Below are 8,658 nucleotides of genomic sequence, written 5' to 3'. Positions count from 1 at the left end.
CACCACGAGCATAGCTCCCCTTCCCGTAAAATACAACTAGGTAAATACAACTAAGTAAATACACACACACACACACACACACACACACACACACACACACACACACACACACACACACACACACACACACACACACACACTTCAGCGAATGGACGGCTTGGATGACGTTCTGAAGAAAACTGAAGTCTGTGAATCCCAACGCAAAGAGAAGTGCCTAGTGTTTTTGCAGGGTGGGGGGGAAATTGCTCGTGGAGTAGTGGGAAAGTAGGGCAAGTGGAAAAGGGGAGGGATTACTGAGGGAAATGGAAGGAAATGAGGAGGGAGTAGACTTGGCCCAGCCAGACAAGCGGAAGGTAAACAAACGACTGAGTGAGGATGACATGTCTAATAAAAATGTAAAGATTAGAAGTATAGAGAGGAGCAATACAGAAGAAAGTGACGAGAATATGTTCCAGGGATTTAAAGAGGGTGGGGGGGACACAACCCGCCCCCCCCCCGGGTGTTGAGGCTAGAGGAGAGAGTTGATAAGGTGATCGAGGACTTGGAGCGTAAGTTAGGTAACGTAGACTCCATTTTCCAGAGAATTGAAAGGTTGGAACAACTAGAGAAGGCTAACAGAAACTTAACTGAAGAAATAGAGGACCTAAAGAGACAGTTAGGAAATATAAAGGAGGAGAATGAGAAATTGAAGAAGAATAGTAATGAAAACAGAGAGAAAATAGCTACAGAAGCTAAAAATTGGAGAATAACTCAAGAAGGGAATAAGGTTTCATTCACTGACATAGTCAAACAGCAATTAAAAGAACATAATGAAGACTCAGTTATTAAAGTGATGAGACAGAAGGAGAATATAGTAAGAGAATTAGCTGACAAAAAGAAATGTATAATTATATTAGGAATGGAAGAGAAACATAACCCAGATAGAACCGCAAGAATCAAGGAGGAAAATGAAAGAGTAAGCAGTTTATTAAAATTAGTCCAGGAAGATGAACCAGAAATTATAAAGGAAATTGAGGAAAAATTCAGACTCGGAAAATATAGTACAGATAAGACCAGACCAATTAAGATTAAATTCAGGTCACAAACAACGGCAGAGAAAATTCTATCCAAGACGGGGAAACTAGCAACAAATGATCAATATAAAAAGGTATGGATAAAAAGAGAAATGAATAAGGAGGAAAGAGAGGCAGAAAAGCAGAAAAGAATTGAAGCTAAGGCAAAAAACGAGGAAAGAACGGAGTCAGAGAAAGAGAGATTCTATTGGAGAGTAGTGAACATGAAAATAAAGCAGTTCGACATACTAAAGAAAAACATAAGGGAAACAGAGAATACAATGGAAGTGGCAGAAAACTAAGAGTGTCTTACACAAATATAGATGGATTGATAACAGGATTGAATGAACTGAATGATTATTTGAAAGAAAAAGAACCGGACATAATGGGAATTGTAGAAACAAAATTAAAAGGCCCACTACCACCCAACAGTGTAGGACATGATACATACAATTATTGGATTAGAAACAGAGAGAAAAAACAAGGGGGTGGAGTTATGTTCCTGACTAAGAAGGATATAAACGTGAAAGGTGTCATATATGGAAAGAATACAGTAGAGATGATTATGATAGAAGTGGAAGACCGAGATAAGAAGAGCAGAAAATTTGTGATTAATTATGTGCCTCCGAAAACAGCCTCATGGGAGGAGAGTGAACATAAAAGTATGTTAGAGGACACAAAGATAGCATTAACTAAAATAATGGAAGACGGAGGAAGAATAGTTATGATGGGCGACTTTAATTGCAAAGAAATCTGCTGGGAAGAAATGACAGTAAAGAGTGATGACTCATGGGGAAATGCTCTACTTGAGATGATTACTGACCATTCAATGACACAATGGATACAAGAGAACACTAGGTATAGAAATGAAGAAGAACCATCGAGGCTAGACTTAATAATTACATCTGAACCTAGAATAGTGGACAAGATTGAATATAAAACACCAATAGGTAAAAGTGACCACATATTGATTGAACTGGAACTTAATGAAGAAAAATATATGAAAAGAAATGAACAATATAGAAAAGGAAGAATGATGTATGAAAAAACAAACTTTGATAAAATAAGAGAATTCTTCCAACAAGAAAACTGGGAAGAAATATACAAAGAAGAAACAACAGTGGAAGAGAAATGGAATATTTTGACAAAAATTTACAAAAAAGGAGTGGAAGAGTATGTCCCAAGACAAAAACAAGAAAAAGAACATGTAAAATGCTGGTACAACAAAAGTTGTAGAGAGTTAAAGGACAAAAGAGACAAAGCCTGGACCAGATGGAAAAAAGACAGAAGACCTGAAAAATGGAAAATATATACTGGTTATAGAAATGAATATGTACAAAAGTGCAGAGAGGAAAAAAGAAAATATGAAAAAGATGTTATAGAAAAGTGTAAAGATCAACCAAAACTATTCTACAGATTTGTAAACAATAAACTGAAAAACAAACAAGACTTAGAGAAATTAAGACAAGGAGGAGTTGAATACACTGAGGAAATGGAAATGGCAGAAATTATGAACAAACATTTTAAATCAGTGTTTACAAGGGAAAATATACAACCTGAAGAGATTGAGTGGAAGGAAAAAGTCCCCCCTATGGAAGAAATAGAAGTAACAAAGAATGAAATATTGACACACTTGGGTAATTTTGATGTCAGAAAATCGCATGGGCCAGATGAAATAGCAAACTGGATTCTGAAAGAATGCAGGAATGAACTGGCAGACAAAATACATAGCATAATAAGCAGTTCCTTAAAAGAAGGAAAAGTTCCAGAAGATTGGAAAAAAGCAAATATAGTACCTATATATAAAGGAGGAAATAAAGAAGAACCTACCAACTATAGACCAGTCTCTCTAACAAGTACAATAGCAAAAATATGTGAAAGAATTATCAAAAGTAGATGGGTAAAATACTTGGAAAAAAACAACGTACTAAATCCAAGGCAATTTGGATTCAGACAAGGACGATCATGCGTCACCAATTTAATATGTTTCTATTCAAGGCTAATAGATATAATACAAGAAAGAGATGGATGGGCTGATTGTGCATTTCTAGACCTAAAAAAAGCTTTTGACAAAGTACCACATAAGAAGTTGCTTAAGAAATTAGAATATGAAGGAGGAATACAAGGTAAATTGCTAAATTGGATGGAAGACTTTTTGCAAGAAAGAAAAATGAGAGTAGTGATAAGAGATCAGCACTCAAAATGGAATGAAGTAATAAGCGGTGTCCCGCAGGGAACAGTTCTGGCCCCAATAATGTTTGCTATATATATTAATGATATGGATGAAGGAATTGAAAGCTATATGAGCTTCTTTGCAGATGATGCAAAATTACTGAAAAGAGTGAAAACTGAAGAAGATTGTGAATCACTACAGAGAGATCTAAATAAAGTACAAGAATGGAGTAGGAAGTGGGAGATGGAGTTCAATACAAAAAAGTGTAGTATAATGGAATTTGGAAAAAGCAAAAACAGAATAACAGGATCATATAATTTGGGAGAAGAAGGAATAAAAAAAGTAGAAAATGAGAAGGACCTGGGAGTCATTGTTATGAATAATATGTCACCTGAGAAACATATAAATAAGATTTTTGGAGAAACTTATAATTTAATAAGAACAATCAAAGTGGCATTTACATACCTGGATGAAGAAATGGTGAGGAAAATCCTAATCACCCTGATAAGACCAAGATTGGAATATGCAGCAACGATATGGTCACCAAGTACTAAAAAATGTATAAAAAGACTTGAAAGAATACAAAGAGCAATTACAAAACTGGCACCAACACTCTCAAAACTATCATATGAAGAGAGACTACAAAAACTTAAACTACAGACACTAGAGCAAAGAAGAGAGAGAGGAGATTTGATAGCTATTTACAGAATCATGAAAGGCATAGAAATTACTGATAGAGAGAATCTGATAAAATGGGATGACAGAAATACAAGAGGACACGGAAAGAAAATAAAAAAAGACAGCTATAGAAGAGATTTTAAAAAGAACAGCTTTCCTCACAGAGCAATAGACAGTTGGAACAAGTTAGATGAGAAAGTGGTGTGTGCAAAAACAATACATGAATTTAAAAATAGTTTAGATAAAATGAGATATGAAGACGGGACCCCACGAGCATAGCTCCCCTTCCCGTAAAATACAACTAGGTAAATACAACTAGGTAAATACACACACACACACACACATATGAGGAGCCGTGGAGGCTAGATTTAATAATTACAACAGAACTTGAAATTGTGGATAAAATCCAATGCAAGACACCAATTGGAAAGAGTGACCATATACTCATTGAGACTAAACTAAAGGAAGAAATATACATGGAGAGAAATGAAAAGCATAGGAAAGGAAGATTGATGTACAGCAAAACGGACTTTGGAAAACTAAAGAATTTTCTCCAGAATGCAAATTGGAAAAAAAAATTACGTGGAAGAGACAAAAGTGGAAGAGAAATGGGATATCTTGGTGGATAATTACAATGAAGGGGTGAATAGGCACCTACCAAGATAGAAGCTAGAGAGAGTGTACATTAAATGCTGGTTCAACAAAAGGTGCAGTGGGACAAAAGAAGGGACAGAGCGTGGAAAAGATGGAGAGAAGATAAAAATCCTGGAAAATGGCAAGTATATATAAACTATAGAAATGAGTATATAAAAGTGCGAAGAGAGGAAAAAACGAATCATGAAAAGGACATTATAGATAAATGCAAAGAGCAAACCAAACTATTCTATCGATGCGTGAACGGTAAACTTAAAAATAAACAGGAAATTGTGAAACTACCCCAAGGGAATATAGAATACACAGAAGAATTAGAAATGGCCGAAGTCATGAATAATCACTTCAAGTCTGTTTTCACGAGAGAGAAAGCACAATACTGGGACGAGGGAAATGAAATGCGATATTCCCCCATGAGCGAGATGATAATAACACAAAAAGAAATAATGGAACATGTATCAAACCTTGACGTCAGGAAATGATATGGCCCGGACGGAATTGCAAATTGGATTCTAAAAGAATGCAAAGAAGAACTAATGGACAAAATACTTGTAGCGATGCTACTATTGGTGAAAAGAAAGAGGTTTTGGTGAGTTCGTCTCCTTTATTGTAAGGTACGAGTGAACTGATTTTACATGCGCCGGAAGCCGATATACATACTGCGTGGGCAAGTTACCCGTGGTGTGTAATTAGGTAATTGAACTGGGTTAGGTCGGGTCAAGCAGGGTCGCGCTGGCAGAGAAGCGTCGGGTCGTGAACATCAGTCACGTTCCCTGCCACGTGACTTGTCGCGGCTGTACAATACTCCCCTCTTAAATTTGCCTTGGCTTAAGGGGGCGTCCTGCACGTGAGAATTTGGTGGGCAGAGTGTCGAGGTGTGCCGTTTTTAGGCGGTCGATGGAAACCCATTCTGGCCTGCCGGAGATGGAGATGCGGAAGGTCTTGTCTTTACGTTCAAGGACAAGATGGGGGCCAGTGTAGGGACGGGTGAGTGGTGGGGTGTGAGCGTCCGTCCTCAGGAAAACGTGCGTCGAGGTGTGGAGGTGTTTTGGGAGGTATTCCTTCACCTCCCGGTGATGTGTCGGCACGCATGGGGCAAATTTGCCGACAGTGCGTCGAAGCTGTTGCAGGCTCTCGGGAGACTCCTGTGGAGGGAAGAATTCTGCGGGCACGACGAGGGTTTGGCCGAAGACCATCTCTGCTGGATACACGTTGAGGTCGTCCTTGATGGCTGTCCGAAGGCCAAGGAGTATCCATGGTAGCTGGGGTAGCCAGGAGTCGTTGTTGCAGCGTGCCATAAGAGATGCTTTGAGTGAGCGGTGGATTCGCTCGACCATGCCGTTGGCTGCGGGGTTGTAGGAGGTAGTGTGGTGGACTGTAGTACCCAGGAGTTCAGCGAGAGAGTGCCACTGCTGCGACGTGAAGCAAGTTCTTCGGTCAGAGGTGACGTGTTCCGGGAGGCCAAATCTGGCGATCCATCCACTGAGAAATGCTGTAGTGCAGGATGAGGCGGTACTATCCTTCATGGGGATGGCCTCCAACCAGCGGGTCGATCTATCAATGGCGGTGAAGAGGTAACGATGGCCTTCCGACGGGGGGAGTGGGCCGACGACGTCGACATGAATATGTGCGAAGCGTCGTCGGGGCTGATGGAATGATCCGATGCCTGATTCAGTGTGGCGATGAATTTTGCTTTGCTGGCAGGCAATGCAGGATCTGGCCCACTCCTTTGCGTCCTTGGAGATGCTGTGCCAGATGAATTTCTGCTTCAGGAGCTTCGCAGTGACGCGCCCTGAAGGGTGAGACAGGCCGTGTATTAAATTGAACACTTGACGTCGGAAGGCAGCTGGGATGAGGGGTCGTGGGCGGCCGGTACTGATGTCGCAGAGGATGGTGTGGTTGTCGTGAAAAGGAACGTCTTGCCACTTAAGGGATGTGATGGATGTCCTGTAGGCAAGTGTTTCAGGATCGTCCCGTTGCTCTCTGGCAATAGCTGCGTAGTCGAGGCCGAGTTGAACTGCGTCGATAGCTATTAGGAGAGGGCGTCTGCGACGGAATTGTTTGTACCGGGGACGTGCCTGATGGTGCAATTGAACTTGGCAATGGCGGAGAGGTGGCGGCACTGTCTGGCAGACCAAGCATCCTGTTGTTTTGTGAAGGCGTGCACCAGAGGTTGATGGTCGGTGTTGATGATAAAGGAGGAGTCTTCGAGGAAGTGGCGAAAGTGGTGGACGGTGTGGTGGATGGCGAGGAGCTCTCTGTCGAAATTTCTGTAGTTGAGCTCTGCCTTGGGGAGCTTTCTGCTGAAGAAATCGAGGGGCGTAGGTGTGCCATGGACGAATTGTTCGAGCACACCCCCTATGGTGACATTGCCGGCGTCCGTTGACAGTTGTATCTGGGTACCTGGTGCAGGGAAGAGGAGGGTGGTGGTACGGGCAAGGGCTTTTTTGGCGTTAAAGAAGGCAGCTTGCATGGCAGGGTTTCACTGGAGGTCCTTCGGTTTTCCTTGAAGGGCGTTATAAAGTGGGTGCAGCGTTTGAGCGATGTTAGGGAGGAAACGGTGATAGAAGTTGACCATCCCAATAAATTCCTGCAAGGCTTTGATGGTAGTAGGTTTGGGAAATTTGTCGACTGCGGCGACTTTATCCTGCAGGGGACGAACGCCGTCAGGAGAGATGAGGTGTCCCAAAAATGGAACAGACCTTTTTCCGAAGCTGCATTTGTCAAAGCGGACAACGAGGCCGTTGTCCTGGAGACGCTCGAGGATGGTCCGCAGGTGTTGGAGGTGCTGGTCAGGCGAGTTGGAGAAGACCAGAATATCGTCGACATAGCAGACGCAGAAGTCGAGGTCGCCGAGGATGCCGTCCATTAGGCGCTGGAAGGTCGCATCTGAGTTTCGCAAGCCGAAGCAGGAGTAATTAAAGGTGTACGTCCCGAACGGGGTGGTGATGGCGGTCTTCGGGATGTCGTCTGTATGCACCGGAACTTGGTAGTAGCCCTTCAGGAGGTCCAGTATCGAAAAGATCTTGGCGCCGTTGAGGTATGTGGTGACGTCGGCGATGTTTGGGAGTGGGTAGTGGTCAGGTCCCGTCATCATGTTCAGCCGCCGGTAGTCTCCACAGGGGCGCCAGGAACCATCGTTCTTCTTGACGAGGTGGAGAGGTGAGGACCAAGGGCTGGAAGACTTTTAACATAGGCCTAGTCTCTCCATCTCTTGGAAGGTTTTCTTGGCGACGGCGAGTTTCTCGGGCGGTAGGCGGCGGTATTTGGCAAATACCGGGGGCCCAGACGTCTTGATGTAGTGGTACACGCCATGTTTAGCTGGGGTCTGTGGTGTCTGTCGCAGCTCAGGCTTGAAGACGTCGGGGAATTCCGTGAGCAGGTGGGCGTAGGGCATTCTATCGTCGATGGTGGCGACCGTGGTTGGCTGTGGCGCGATTTGCAGGGGCGTCGAGACGGATGCGGTTGGGCAGACTAGGCGGCTGTTGGCGACGTCGACCAGTAACCTGTAATGAGCGAGGAAGTCAGCACCGAGAAGGGGCGTCTTGATGTTTACCAGGATGAAGTTCCATGAGTAGTGGCGACTCCTAAAGGTGAGGTTCAGGCGTTTCCACCTGTAGGTAGCTATGATAGTGCCGTTAGCTGCGACGAGCCTAACGCCAACGTTCATGGTGGACCCGGCGTTCTGCAGCGGATGCAGGAATTATGGACCTGCAAGCACCAGTGTCGACAAGGAAGCGACGTTTAGAGGCCATGTCGTTGATGTAGAGGCCCGTTGCGCCTGTAGGGGCCACCGTGATGGACGGTGACCCATTTAGGCGTTTTTTGTCCAGGTACATCCTGGTTGGCATTTCTTGGCGAAGGCGCCGAATCTTGTGTGGTAGTAGCACAGGTACAGAGCGGGGGTGGTCCGGCGTCGCTGCCTTTGCTGGTGTTGTTGGCGCCTGTTGGCTGGCGATGCTGCTGCGGTGAAGATTTCGTCCGTGATGTCGTCCATAGCACAGACATCCTGACTCCTTGCTGCGGCGGCGTGGGCATCGACGAGATGGTCCGCCTTCCGTGAAACTTCGTCGGTGGTCATTTCCTCGGCGTTGCCAAGGGCGG

Source organism: Oratosquilla oratoria, chromosome 19 (assembly GCF_046742065.1).
Source record: "Oratosquilla oratoria isolate Oo_2021 chromosome 19, ASM4674206v1, whole genome shotgun sequence".
In the NCBI taxonomy this organism is placed as follows: Eukaryota; Metazoa; Arthropoda; class Malacostraca; order Stomatopoda; family Squillidae; genus Oratosquilla; species Oratosquilla oratoria.
Note: the sequence above shows the minus strand (reverse complement) of the source record.